This window comes from Vulpes lagopus, chromosome X (genome assembly GCF_018345385.1).
Source record: "Vulpes lagopus strain Blue_001 chromosome X, ASM1834538v1, whole genome shotgun sequence".
Lineage (NCBI taxonomy): Eukaryota > Metazoa > Chordata > Mammalia > Carnivora > Canidae > Vulpes > Vulpes lagopus.
The window spans coordinates 61,205,652-61,221,937 of record NC_054848.1 but is presented as its reverse complement, the minus strand read 5'-3'; positions in this window follow the sequence as shown (position 1 = coordinate 61,221,937).

Here is a 16,286-nt window from a genome sequence, read left to right as displayed (position 1 = left end):
TAGATCCCAGGACTCCAGGATCACGCCCTGGGCCAAAGGTGGCGCTAAACCACTGAGCCACCTGGACTGCCCTTAATTGGTATTTTTTGAAGAGAGAGTGAACGTGAGTATGGGGGGAGGGAAGAGGGAGACAGATAGTCCTAAACAGGCTTAACACTCAGTATGGAGCCCAATGTGGACTTCATCTCACAACCCTGAGATCATGACCTGAACTGAACATCAATTATCAGATGCTTAACCAACTGAGACACCCAGGCACCCGTTTGTTATTAATTGTTTTTTATATGTGAGTGCTCTCATATTAATGTATAAATATTTACAATTGTTAGATCCTCTATTTGGATTTTGCCCTTTGTTATTATATAGTGCCTCTCTTTGTCTCATGTAACACTCCTTGTTTTAAAGTTTAGTTTGTTTACAATAAGTATTACTGCTCAGGCTTTCTTTTGATATCCATGTGCATGATAAATGTAGGTGTTTTTAGGTCTAAAAATAGTCTCTTTTAAGCAACATATAGATTGTTGTTTCTTTTTAATACATAATAACATCCCATGCCTTTTGATTGGAGAATTTAGTCCATTTATATTTAAAATAATTATTGATAGATATGTATTTATTGCAACTTTCTTACTTGCTTGTCATTGTTTCTGGAGATTTTCTCTGATCTTTTCTTGTCTTTGTCCCTTTTAGTCTCTTCTTGGCACTAAAAAAATCTCTGTTAATATTTCTCACAGGGCTTGTCCAATGGTCATGAATTGCTTTAGTTTTTGTTTTTCTGGGAAACTCTTCAGTCTATTTCTATTCTGAATGATAGCCTTGCTGGATAGAATATTTTTGCTTCAGATGTATCCCATTCAGCAATTTGTCATATAATGCCACTCCTTTCTGGCTTGCCATGTTTGTGTTGAGAAACCTTCAGCTAGACTTAATGGTTTTTCTCTGTACATTAGGGACTTCTTTTGTTTTCCTACTTTTAAGATTTTTTTCTTTATCATTATATTTTGGAAATTAAATCCACTATACCTTGGTGTTGACCTGCTTTTGTTAATTTTAATAGGAGTTCTCTGTGCCTTCTTGATCTGAATGTATGTTTCCTTCTGCAGATTAAGGAACTTTTCAACTATTATTTCTTGAAATACATGTTCTGATGCTTTTTCCCACTCTTCTTTTAGCACTTCTATAAAATGAAATTTTGATTTACTATGTCTGATGGACTCATTGAGTCCCCTAAATCTACTCTTGTGTTGCATTATTCTTGTTTCTCTCTTTGTTCAAATTGATTACTTTCCATTACTTTGTCTTCCAGGTTGTTAATCCATTCCTCTCTTTGCTATTCATTGCATCAAGCCTGTTTCTAATCTTGTTTATCACATTCTTCATCTCTTAAACCTTTTCAATTCCTTTATCTCTGTGGTAAGGGCCTCACTGATGTCTTCTATTCTATCCTCAAGCCCACTGAGTATCCCCATTATTGTTGCTTTAAATTCTCCATCAGGGATCTTACATATATCTCTTTTGCTTATATCTCTGGCAATGGTTTTATTTTGTTCTTTCATTTGGGATAAATTATTCCATCTTTACATTTTGTCTAAGTCTCTGCCTTCTTCTCTGTGTTAGAAAGGCCAATTATGTTTCCTATTCCTGAAAGTAATGGCCTTATGAACCCAAGGTCATGTAGTGCCCATCCTGGTGCTTCAGACTGTGTCACTAGTGTGTCCTGCATGGACTCTATTTTTTTTTGTCTGTTCCATCTTTCAGGCCAGTCATCTGCAGAAGTTCTCCTTTCCTCCTGTGGGCAGTGTTTCATACTTGGCCTGAATGTAGGTGTTTTAACTAGGTGAGCTCTGGTTTGCTTGTGAAATGAGACCTGTCACTTTCTCCTCCAGAACTGAGTCCCTGTAGAACTCTCTGGTTGGAAGACATGGTGTGTGCAGGGGGTTGTGCTGGTCTTCTGGGTGAGGGGCCTGCTATGGTGGGAATGTCAAGAGTTATTGAGAAGAGCACTCTTGCCAGATCATAGGGTTTGGGGTTTATTGGATTTAAGTTAGGCAGACAGCATGGGTGCTATGGTGCTTCCTGAAGGTGGCTCTGTGTTTATGCTGAGTGCTGGGTGAGGGAAATGTTGCAGCCCAGCTCCTTTGTTCCCAGTGAAGTGTGTTTATGAATGAAGCCTCTCAGGGACACACTCTGGGAAGAGTGAATCATCTTCCCATTTTGTGCCCTAGGCGGTCTTCAGATTGCTGCTTCCACACTGTCTGCCTCTGCATTGTTTCCCTGCCTTCTCTCCAGAGTCTGATCTGATTAGCATCAGCCAAGCCTACTGACCATTACTCCAGTCTATATGCTGGGTTGGTTACAAGAATTCATGGAAGTCAGCCTCTCATTTTACAAGCCAATGCCTTTTGGCAGAAGTTTATCTGCATTCTCCTGTATGCTCCTCTCTCTCATCCTCTGTGCCTGTGGTTCCCTTTTCTGTAGCACTTGCAATCCATTTCTCTTCCAAATCATGTCTGCATGCTTCCTAACTTCTTCAGTGTGGTCTCCTCTCCCTTTAGTTGTGGAGTTTGTTCTGTCAGTCTTCAGATGTATTTCTGAGGTATTAAAATGATTTGATAGTTATATAATTGGGTTCATAAAATGAGGCAAGATGAGGGTCCTCCTACTCTGCTGGCATCTTCTTCTCTACTTCCTCATTATTCTTTGAAATGTGTAGATTAAACTAACTTTTATGGGCAATTTTAGCTCTAATACTGTATCATTTTACTTCTGTGTTTTAAATAGCCCTGGTATTTAATGACATATTTCGTGTGGATGCATTTATAATTATTGCATAATATACAAATATTTTATAAATAATGAGGCATAATTTATGGTTGATAAGAGCATGGGACTCTGGAACCAGTCTGCCAAAAGGGAGGTGTCTGGGAAAATGGTTAAAATAGATAAAGACAATTAAGAGGTAGAAAATTCCAGTTATAAAAACGTACACCATAAGTAATATAGTCCATAATACTGTAATAACGTTATATTGGGACAGATGGTGACTACAATTATCATGGTGAGCATTGGGTAATATATAGAATTACTGAATCAGTATGTTATACATCTGAAACTAACATAGCATTGTATGTTCATTACACATCAATAAAAAAATCAGACTCTGCCTCTAACTAGCTGTGTGATTTGGGGCAAGTTACCTGAGCATTTCTGTGTCTCAATTGCCTCATCTGTAAAAAGTGATAATAGTGCCTACCTCTATGAGTATTGAATGAGTTAATATTTCTGTAAGTGATATATAAATATGTTCTTAAAAACGAACAAATTCTGGGGTGCTCTAATGAATGCAAACTAATGTCTTTTAATCATCAAAAGAAATCACATATTTTTTCATGCATATATTTTTATTACTAAAAACTTCTATTGTTTGTTTTTCTTTTTGTTTTTGTTTTTGGCTAATAGTAATAGTTATGTATTTCCTTTTCTCTCTCAAGCCTGAGGTTGTATTATGATTAGGGGCTTCTGTGGCTATTAATAAATAAAAATGCACTTGAATTTCCCCAGTTAACTTGGCTTTTATATCATAACAGGAACTCAGGATCAACCAGCACTTTCATTTCTTAATGCCTCCAATGTAGGTATAGTTTTTTACTTGAGGCAAAAGATAATTTTTTTTTGACAAAGGAAGTATGCTATTTAGGCTACCCCACTTATTAATTACTAATATATGAGTGTTGCAAATATAATGTGCTTCAACAGGCACCTAATTATTTTTATTCTTGTTTCACTGAGCTCTCCATCTTACTCATCCTGATTATGTCAGGGAAAAAGTTTCAAGTAGTCTTGTACAGAGGTTCTTTCCACTTTTACAAGAAAGTGAAACTAGAAAGAAAAGATAGAATGATTTCAATTTTGCTTCCAAATAGCCATAAATCCATACACTAAAAAAACATGCACATATTCACAAACAGGGATTATGAACACTCTAAGGAGTTGTGTTAGTTATTAAAACTCTGAACTCCTGCGTAATTGAATGTGACCATGTTTAGGGTCTTTTTCTCTCCATGTTTAAGTTATCTGTGCAGTCATTTTGCTCCTGATTCTTTTGAAGTATAATTAGCATTCAGTGTTATATTATTTTTAGTTATGAAATATAATGATTCAATAACTGTACACATTACTTAGTGCTCATCAAAGTAAGTGTTTTCTCAATACCCTTTATCTATTTCACCCATTCCCCAATCCACCTTCCTTCTTGCAACACCAGTTTGTTCTCTGTATTTAATAATTTGTTTTTTTTTGTTTGTAGTTTTTGTTTGTTTTGTTTCTTTTTAATTTTTTAGAAGGAGAGAGAGAGAAGAGAGAGAGAGTTCAGAAGGAGAGAGAGAGAGAATCTTAAGCAGGCTCCACACCCAGCACAGAGCTGGATTTAGGGCTCAGTCTCACAACTCTGAGATCATGACCTGACCCAAAATCAAGAGTTGGATGCTTAACTGGCTGAGCCACCTAGATGTTCCTGTTTCTTTTGTGTCTTAAATTTCATATGTGAGTGAAATCACATGGTATTTATCTTTCTCTGACTGATTTCACTTAGTATAATACTCTCTAGGTCCATCCATGTTGTTGCAAATGGCAAGATTTCATTCTTCTTATGGATGAGTAATATTCCATTAGATAGATAGATAGATAGATAGATAGATAGATAGATAGATAGATATCACTTCTTTATCCATCCGTCTATAGCTGGACACTTGGGTTGCTTCCATAATTTACCTTTTGTACATTTAAGTATTTGGATAACACCAAAATAAACAGCTTTTGCACAGCAAAGGAAACTGTCAAAAAAAGGTCATCTACTGAATGAAAGAAAATAATGCAAATGATGCATCCAATATTTCATCAATATCTAAAATATATAAAAAATACATACAGCTCAACAGCAAAAACCTATAAATAACCTTATCAAAAAATGGACAGAGGATCTGAATAGACATTTTTTTTCTCAAGGAAGACATACAAGTGGCCAACAGATACATGAAAAGATAACATCACTAATAATCAGGAAAATGTAAATTAAAATCACAATGAGATATTTCTGGCTGATATTTTTTAATGAGCTTAAGTATTAGACATGTCCTCTTACAATGGTTAGATATCTAGGCTGGCACTTCAATAATACCTTTCTTCTAAGAATAGACATCTAGAAAAAGGAGCCAAAAAATAAACACTCCCCTCTCTCCAAAATCTGCATCTTCTAAATCTGTTCTTAACCTAAGATTCAATGACTTTTAAGTTTACCAATCAATAAATAGCTCCTTCCTATTATTCATGTGATTCACTTACAACTATCCTATTATTCCTTCTCAGTAAATGGCATACCCTTCCTCAGTGCACACATATTACTCTTTACTATATAACTAGAATGGACAATATGTGCTGAGTGATATTTATGTATTTTTGTTTGCTTAATAGATAAAGTCAGGGAGAGTATGGCTCATTTCCCTTTTGCCTCAGTTTCCAGTATGACTCAACAAGACAATATTTGAAAGAATATCTCATTCTACAAAATACTCCAAAAACAGTAGCTTTTCATGTTCCATAAGATACATTCTTTGACTGCAAGAATCTGATTATTTTCTGGTAATCTATAAATGAACCAGCAAATGTAAGACAGGTGACTGGTGAGGGCTCTCAGGCCAGTGCTCACAGTGAAAAAGCACTCTTTTAGGGATGATGTCAAAATGGAATCAAGACTATTTGAGTACCTACCCTTTTCTCCAATGCTGGTGGAGTTCCTTAATCAGAGCAATAGGGTCTTCTGAAGAAGCCATGAGGAATCTTGCTGGTTTAATTCATTTATGCCTGAAAAAACATAGAAGAACAGTGATCAAGTGCAGCATGAAGAAGATTCTCATAGAGGGCTGGGATATTTCAGTAGATGGATGCTGATACCCCAAAAATGGATTACCATGGGCAAAAATAGTATGGAGAGAGTTATACTTAGCTGCTGGTGGTAGTAAAGTTGAGTGGGCATCTCTTTACCATCTGACATATTTTTTAACTTAGTCTTTGGAAAGGGTGAGCAATGATAGGAATTTCAGTGGCAGGGTTCACATGTCACTCCTTGGTCACAAGGAACTCTTAACTATGATTAACTAGCCTAGAAAAATCCCACACCTTGTAGTCAAACACAAAACAGTTGGAGGGTAGAAACTGATTTTTCTCACATGGGAATCTTTTCTGAGTTCTTATAACCACAACTGCTTTATTGATTAATGTATACACATGGAGAGAGATCTAAATGGACACTGGCTCAGCTGATGCTGAGAGAGATTAACTTCTACAAAAAAAACTGCCTTGCAGGTACCATTGCAATGCTTGCAGATGGCTTCTTATGTGGGGTAGTTTAGATGCATCAAAAAACATACTCCACTCCTTTCTGCTCCATGTTGTGCAATGATCTCTTGCCTAGGGTTGCCACTTTCCCTGAAATATCCCATTATAGATTCAATTCTTTAACTCACTTGGTCTCCAAGAATTCCTTTTTTTTAATGGCTTGTATTCTGAGAGAGAGAGAGAGAGAGAGAGAGAGAGAGAGAGAGAGAGAGAGAGAGAGAATGTGTGAATGGGGGAGGGACGGGGAGAGAGAGAGTCTTAAGCAGGCTCCACACCCAACACGGAGCCCCATGTGGGGCTCAATCTCACAACCCTGATATCATGACCTGAGCTAAAATCGAAAGTCAGATGCTTAACTGACTGAGCCACCCAGGTGACTCTACAAGTATTTCTTAATAAATGAAAATACTACAAGGAGGATTTTAACATTAACCTATAAACTGTGGTCAATCAGATATGTTAGTTTTCACCTTAGAGACTGAACAGGATGAAATATACAAATAGAGATGCATTTTACTTTGTAGAAAAAGGGAAGTAACGGAACAAAGATGGGGACAGTCTTAGGTGGTGCAATGTATTAGGATTACTAGAGAAGCCAGATTATATCATAAGTGTTGTCAGAGAATTCTACAAAAGGGAGGAGTAGACAGGAAAGATAGAAGGCAGACAGCCAACATAATAGCTTCTGCTAAACAAATTTGTGTCAAACTAGTTCTTTTAAGAGTCTTTTCTCATCAAGAGTGCAATCTCCTTGGGGAGAGGCTTCCTTTCGAGGAAACTAGAATTTGAATACCAGCTTCATTTTGGAGCTGTTGAACCACTTATTTTCTGCTCTCTTCCCTGCCCTGCTTCATTTTCATCCTTTTTTACAATAAGTACAATAATGTATACCCCTGGGGTGTGTTGTTAAGATTACATAAGATATCCCAAGTAAAAGGCAGTAGGACAGTGCTTTGCACATAATAGATCTCAATACCTCTCATTTTCTTTTTCTTCTGGCCTCTAACATATATTAAATAAGATGTTTGGTACAAAGGGACTTCTCATAAATGCTTACAAAGACTTGGTGAAGGAAAAAATAGTGGTGACAATAAAATATACTAGAGTAACCAAAAGGCGATCCATATTAGTATGTCACAAGGGCTAGGAAAGAAAGCCCAGACAGAAAATTACAAATTAACAGAGTTATGATCCCTATTGGTACTTTTTAATGTGTGAAGGCATAGTCAGAACTACCCAAATACTACCCAAGTGGGCTAGATATGTGAGGACAAACTAGAGCAATTGTTCATAGGGACATAATTCAGTGACTGAGAAGAGTTACAGATTAATCATAAACATCACCAGGTAAATCCAGCTAGAGAGAAGCAGATCTTATTGAAATGGTGAATATTTTCAGGGACTTTTTTCCAAGTCTATGTTAATTATATTTCATGGACAAGAGTCATGTAATATATAAAAACGGGTTTTAGTTTGGGGTTTACTTCATCAAGTACTTTTAGAGAAGCCATATACTCCCAAAGTATTTCACATTATTTGCTGGCTTTTTCAACTCCCAAGACTGGCCACATAAGCTGAGAGAAAGCAGAGTATGGGGGAAAAGCACAGGTGAGAGAACTAGGACACCTGCCTTCTAGTTTTCACCTTATCACTAACTGGTGGTATGACTTTGAGAAAATTACTTCTATTTCTAGGTTTCAGTAGTTCATCTGTAAAATGTAATAGTTGGACTATATTATCCCTAAGGTTTCTTTGAGTTCTAACAGTCTAAGTCTAGTACAAAGTTTGATTTAGTTAGCATAGGAAGATGTTATAGTATGTGGATCCTAAGCTCACCTCATCCCATGGGTATACCTAGATAACAGCCACACCAGTGCAACTAATCCAGGAAACAACACAAAGACTGACAGAACAGACTCTGCAGTTAATCCTAGGGAAAAGCCTGCATCAAAAATGGCAGTAGGAGCAGGGATGTGGTTGTGAACCAAACTCATGGCCAGACTAACCACAAATGGAAGGGAGAGAACAAGCATGGAAAAGAAAATGAATAAGCCCCACACCAGGCACCCCAGACAAAGGGACCACATTGGGAAGATGAGTCCTCAATTTGGCTTTTAAAACCAGTAGCACTTAACTTTGCACTTTTTTAATAAGTATGACTTGACTCTGGGTGCTTTAAAAATCAGCATTTTTAGCTGTGGGAAAAGCAAAAGGGAAGCTGAGTCCCATCCATTACGGAGACAGAATATCAATTTCTGCAAAACACAGCAAAGAACCAACAGTTTGAGCAGTGCCTGGAGTATAAGGGAAGAAGATTTATTTACTAATCTCAGAATGTGAGCTGGAAAAACATTGATCTTTAAAAGACTTCAAGAACAAAATGGCTGGTGGGCACCATTTATCTCCCCAATCCCAACCTAGATAGCCAAACACCTCCTGGAACCATCTTGAACTCTCTTCACCTAGCTTGATAACACTGTAAGCCCCATCTCTGTGTTCTTCTGCATAGCTGCCCATCCAATCCAATCCAATCCACTCAGCAGTATTCCCTCCAAAGTGACTCCTGCTCTGGGGAGATAAAAGATAACCACACATACCATCTCAACTGCAGTCCCAGCAGTGGGCTGAGGGCAGATATCTGGTCTGGCCTCTACTGTCAATAAAAACCTCACTGCGGGCAGCACAAGGAGAAAGCCTTGTAGTTTGAGGTCACTGAAACCCCAAGAGACAGACTGAAGGCAGACATCTGGGTCTGACCACAGGTCCCACTCACCAAGGAAATCATCTCACAATGTAAGGAGAGAACCCTGCAGTTCAGTTCAACAGCAGCCCCAGCAAAAGGGCTAAGAGAAGGCATCAGCTATGACCCAACTATAATTCCAAGGCAGTCCTAGACTGGCCTCTTAGTGGTACAAGGACCAACAGGCAAAGTGGGCCATTGCAGCTAACTAGACTGAAGGCAAACATGGTTCAGCCACAACAGTAGGGTGCATGCAACACAAAGAAGACATCCTTGAATAGCCTGGCCTGGGTAACTAGGAGACATTGACCTACAGGGCATTACAGGATCTCTTCTTCATAACACCACTACTTTTAAGATAAGAACCATAACTGATCTTCCTAATAACAAACATAGGAAGTTAAACAAAATGATGAAGCAGAGGAATATGTCCCAAATTAAAGAAAAGGGAAAAAAATCACAGCAAAAGGGCTAAATGGAATGGAGGTAATAAAGAATTCAAAGTTATGGCCATAAAGATACTTACTAGACTTGAGAAAAGAGTAGAGGATATCTTCAACAAAGAAAAAATATTTTAAAAGGAACCAGAGAAGAAAAACTCAATAACTGAAATGACAAATATGCTATAGAGAATATATAGCATATTAGAGGACATAGAAAAACAGATCAGTGAGTTAGAAGACAAAATAATAGAAGCCAAATGCAAAAAATGGCAAAAAGGATAAAAAAGAATAGTTAAAAAGGAGAGTAGGTTAAGGGCAAAAAATGGCAAAAAGGAAAAAAAAAGAATAGTTAAAAAGGAGAGTAGGTTAAGGGAATTCAATGACGTCATTGTAATAATATTGTCATTATGGAGATTCCAGAAGGAAAAGAGAGAGAAAAGGAACAGAAAATTTATTTGAAGAAATAATGGCTGAAAAATTACCTAATCTGGGGAAAGAAACAGACATCCAGATTCATAAAACACATAGCTACTGACAAAAGAAAGCCAAGAAAGTTTGTACCCAGACACATAATAATTAAAATGGCCAAAAGTAATAATAGAGAGTTTTAAAAGGAGCAAGAACAAAACAAACAAACAAAACAGTTACATAAAGGGAAACCCCATAAGGCTATCAGCTGATGTTTCAGCAGAAATTCTGTAGGACAGAATACACTGGCATGACATATTAAAAGTGCTAAAAGAAGTAAAAAACCTGTAATAAAAAATACTGTATACAACAAGGTTTTATTCAAAATATAAGGACAGATATTTTCTATGACAAACAGAAATTAATGGAGGTCACATCACTAAAATAGCCTTACAAGAAGTGTTAAAGGGCATTCTTCAAGTGGAAAGAAAAGGCCATAATCAGGAGTAAGAAAATTAGGAAAGGAAAAAAAATTTACAAGTACATGAAAACATAACAAAAGTAGTAGATTTATCACTTATAAACCAGTATAGAGTAAAGCACAAAAGCAGTGAAATCAATTACACCTACAAAAATCAGTCAATGTATTTATGAAGTAAAAGTAATTTACGGCATGATATCATATACATAAATGTGGAAAGTGGAGTAAAAATTAGAACTTTTAGCATTAGTTGAACTTAAGTGATCATCAACTTAATATAGACTTATATGCATAGGATGTTATATATATAAACCTAGTGGTAACCACAAATAAAAAACCTGTAATGGATTTGCAAAAAATAGAGAGAAAAGAATCTAAGCATATCATTAAATAAAGCCATCAAGCTACAAGAGAAGAGAGCAAGAAAAAAGAGAAATACAAAAACAACTATAAAACAAGTAACAAAATGACTATGAGTACACACTTGTCAATAATTATTTTGTAAATGCAGTAAATGGTCCAATCAAAAACACAGGCAGAAAGAATACACAAAACAGCAACACCAACCTATGTGCTGCATAGAAGAGATACATGCCAGTCCTAAAGACATATAGAGATTGAAAGTGAAAAGATGTAAAAACATTTATCATGAAAATTGAAGCAAAAAGAAAATATGGTAGCAGTACTTATATCAAACAAAACAGACTTTAAAGAATAAAATATTCATTTGTTTTAGAGAGGAAGAGAGAGAAAGAGCATTAATGAGAAGAGGAAGGGGCAGAGAAAGAGAGAGAGAATCTCAAGCAGATTCCACCCTGAGCACAGAGCCTGATGCAGGACGTGATACCATAACCCTGAGATCATGACCTGAGCCAAAATCAAGATACCAAAGTTTAACCAACTGAGCCACTGAGGCTCGTCAAACAAAATAGAATTTAAAACAAAGATTATAACAAGAGATAAAGAAGGATATTACATGATCATAAAGGAAAAATCAAACTAGAAGATATGTCAATTATAAATATTGATGGACTCAACATGGGAGCACCCAAAGACATTAAGCAAGTATTAACAGACATGAAAGAAAACCTCCATAATAACACAACAAGGGAGAAGGACAAACATTATATGGTTTCATTCATTCAGTGAAAATGAAAAATAGTGAAATGGATTAAAGGGGAAAGGAGAGAAAATGAGTGGGAAATATCAGAGAAGGTGACAAAACATGACAGACTCCTACCTGGGAAATGAACAAGGGGTAGTGGAAGGGGAGATGGGTGGGGGGATGGGGTGACTGGGTAATGGGCACTGAGGGGGGCACTTGATGGGATGAGCACTGGGTGTTATACTATATGTTGGCACATCAAACTCCAATTAAAAAATACAAAAAAAAAAAAAACAATGGTAGAGGACTTTAACACTCCACTTCCATCAATGGATAGATAATCCAGACAGAAAATCAACAAGGAAACAACGGCTTTGAATAACACATTGGAACAGATGACTTTAACATATATTCAGAACATTCCATTCAAAAACAGCTGAACACACATTCAAGTACATATGGAACATTTTTTTTTCAGAACATATCACATGTTAGGCAACAAAACAAGTCTCAATAAATTTTAAAAGTGTCAACATCAGGGGATCCTTGGGTGGTTCAGTGGTTTGGTGCCTGCCTTCAGCTCAGGGCATGACCCTGGAGTCCTAGGATCAAGTCCAAATCGGGATCCCTGTATGGAGCCTGCTTCTTCCTCTGCCTGTGTCTCTGCCTCTCTCTCTCTCTCTCTCTCTGTGTGTGTGTGTGTCTCTCATGAATTAATAGATAAAATCTTTAACAAATATATCAAAATCATTTCATACTTCTTTTTCAAACACAATGATATGAAACTAGAAATCAATGACAAGAAAAAAATCTGGAAATAACAAATACACGGAAGATAAGTAGCATGTTAGTAAACAATTAATGGCCCAATGAAGAAATTAAGGAGGAACTAAAAAACATATGTGGGGAGAAATGAAAATAAAAGCACAATGGTCCAAAATATTTGGGATACAGTAAAAGCTGTTATAAGAAAGAAGACTATAATAATACAGGCCTATCTCAAAAATCAAAAAACTCTCAAATAAACAAGATAAATTTATACCTAAATGTGTTTGATAAATAAGAACAAAATAAATTAAAAAAATAAGACCAAATAGATCCTAAAGCCAGTAGAGAAAGAGAATAATAATAATTAGAATTGAAATAAATGAAATGGAAAATACATAACAATATAACAGATCAATAAAGTCATGAGCTGTTTCTTTAAAAAGATTGGCAAAATTGATAAACCTTTAGCCAGATACATCAACGGCAAAAGTGGACTCAAATAAATAAAATCAGAAGAAGGATAAATAACAACTGTCACCATAGAAATAAAAATAATTATGAGAATATGAAAAGTTATATGCCAATAAATTGTACAACCTAGAACAAATGGATAAATTCCTAGAAATATGTAAACTTCCAAAACAGAATCAAGGGACACCTGGGTAACCTAGTGTTTGAGCATCTTCCTTTGGCTCAGGTCATGATCCCATGGTCCTGAGATTGAGTCCCACATTGGGCTACCTGCAGGTAGCCTGTTTCTCCCTCTGCCTATGTCTATGCCTCTCTCTATGTGTCTCATGAATAAATAAATAAAATCTTTAAAAAACAGAGTCAAGAGTCAATAATAAAAATTAAACAGATTACTAGCAATGAATTAAATCAGTAATCATAAACTCACAATAAACAAGTCTAGAAACAGATGTTTTCACAGGTGAATTCTACCAAACACTTAAAGAGTTAACACCTATTCTTATCAAACTATTCCAAAATAATAGAAAAGGAAGAAAGTCTTTCAAATGAGTTCTATAATACCAGCATTATCCTAACACCAAAGCAGATCAAGACATTATAAAAAAAAGAAAGAAGGAAAGAAAGAAAACTACAGACCTCTAATGAACATAGATGCAAAAATTCCCAACATAATATTAGCAAACCAAGTCCACCAATACCTTTAAAAAGTTAATCACAATGATCAAATGGAATTAATTTTTCAGATACAAAGGTGTTTCAATATTCTCAAATGCATGTGATATACCACATTATTAAGAGAAAGGATAAAAACCATAGGATTATCTCAATGCATACAGAAAAAGCATTTGACAAATTACAACATCTATTCATGATAAAAATCCTCAACAAAGTGGGCTTAGAGGAGAAATACCTCAAAATAATGAAGGCCATATAAAAAAATAACACACAGCTAACATCATACCTAATGGGGGAAAATTAAGAAATTTTCCCTCTGAAATCAGGAATAAGACAAGGATCTCCATTCTCACCACTTTTATTCATCATACTACTGGAAGTCCTAGCCACAGTAATCAATCAATCAATCATCAATCAATCAATAAATGGCATCCAAATTGGTAAGAAAGTAGTAAAACTGTATTTGAAGATGACATATTACACCATACTGAAAACCCTGAAGATATCACCAAAAATACTAAAACAAATAAATGAATTCAGTTGCAGGAAAGAAAATTAATATACAGAAATATGTTGCATTTCTATACACTAATAATAAAGTACCAGAAATGAAATTAGAAAACAATCTCATTTACAATTGTATCAATATTTCTTTTCTCATATAGTCAGGCCATTTGGATTTAAGCTTTGTTTATGTTATTAAAGTTTGTCCATCTTTAAATCAACACCACTGTACAAATCACTGAAAACATATGTCCTTCATTTTGCTTTCTGCAATGGCATTGTAACCAGTGTTGTTGCTATGTGCAGAAAAACATTAACACTTATTCTTGCCTTCACTCCTCTCTCTCTAGCCCCACCCCCACATAACGAAACACAGATACAAATAGACATTTTCATTGGCATGCAAGACTGGAAGAAAGTAAGCAAGATGGGGCAAATGTTCATTTACTTGGCCATCCCCTTTCCTGCTCCTACAGTTTGTTAAATTATCAGTGTAGGAAAAAGGAATTAAGTGATGAGATGAGCAATACCTTGTTGTAAATTAAGTTACTGTGTTAGATGCCACTAGAGAGAAAAGGGATACATGGCCTCTCAAAACTTGCAGACTGGCACAATACACAAAACAAGAGAGAAATGAGTAAAATCAATTGCTAAATTGAGCAATTCAAATGCTAAGCTCTATAGAAAGCTCCCATATATTTAGTGTACAAACCCACCACAGTTCTTGATGTGTTTGGGCCATTCCATATGACCTTTTTAAAAGCAGTGGTTTCACTAATTTATAAAACTCATACTTCTCTTTTGTAGCTTTTCAGCTTTAAGCCTTATAACAATTCTGCTCCTCATAAGCATTTTAAGGTGAAAGATTGACCAAGCCTAATGGTCCCATGTGCTGACGGAAATTTGGCAGGCAAAAAGGCAGGTGTGACTTAACTTTCTCACTATAAGTTCCATCCAACTGCACATGGCATTTTGCAAATTTTACAGAAGTATTTGGAACAAAGAAATGTGAAGTATCTATTAAGGTATTTGCATGGTGAGTAATGCCCCTGAAAGAGAGGTGCCCTCAATCACACTATTCTCACAAATGGAGAAAATGAAAAATGGGGAAGCTTACTTCCTTGTTCAGATTTATGCCCTTGGCCAGTCCCCAAATAGCATAACTTGAAGCTCAAGCTTCAAATCCCAGTTAACATTACACTAAAATTGGTCTCGAGTGTACAATTTAGTGATTCATCAATTATGTATAACGCCCAGTGCTCACCACAAGTACTCTCCTTAATAACCATCACCCATTTAGCCCATCCTCTGCTCACCTCCATCCATTAACCCTCAGTTTGTTCTCTGTAGTAGAATCTCTTAGGGTTTACTTTTCCCTTGCTTTGTTTCCCTTTCCATAAGTTCATCTTTTTATTTCTTAAATCCTACAAATGAGTAAAATCTTACACCATTTGTCTTTCTCTGGTATTTGACTTATTTCACTTAGCATAATACACTCTAGCTCCATCCATGTCATTGAAAATGGCAAGATTTCATTCTTTTCGATGGCTGAGTAATATTGCATTGCATATGGAATGGAGTCCATTCATCACTCAATGGACGTTTGAGTTCTTTCCATAATTTGGCTATTGTTGATAATGCTGCTATATACATAATGGTGCATGCACCCCTTGAATTTGTATTTTTGTGTCCTTTGCATAAATATCTAGTAGTGCAATCGCTGGGTCATAGGATAATTCTATTTTTAACTTTTTGAGGAACCTCTATCTTGTTTTCCCAGCGGCTGTACTAGTTTGCATTCCCACCTACAGTGCAAGAGGTTTGCCTTTACTCCACATACTCACCAACACCTGTTCTTTCACATGTTGTTAATTTTAGCCATTCTGAAAGGTGTGAGGTGATATGTCATTGTGGTTTTGATTTGTACTTTCCTGATAATGTGTGATGGTGAGCATCTTTTCATGTGTCTGTTAGCCACCTGGAGGTCCTCTTTGGCAAAATGTCTGTTCATCTCTTCTGCCCATTTCTTAAATGAATTATTTATTTTGGGGTGTTGAGATTGATGAGTTCTTTATAGATTTTTGGATACCAATCCCTTATCCAATATTTTATTTACAAATGTTTTCTCCCATTTTTTAGGTTTCCTTTTAGTTTTGTTGTTTCCTTTGCCATGCAAAAATTTTTATCCTGAAAAAGTCCCAAAAGTTCATTTTTGCTTTTGTTTCCCTTGCCTCTGGAGAAGTATCTAGTACTAAGTCGCTACAACTGAGATCAAAGAGGTTACTACCTGTGTTCTCC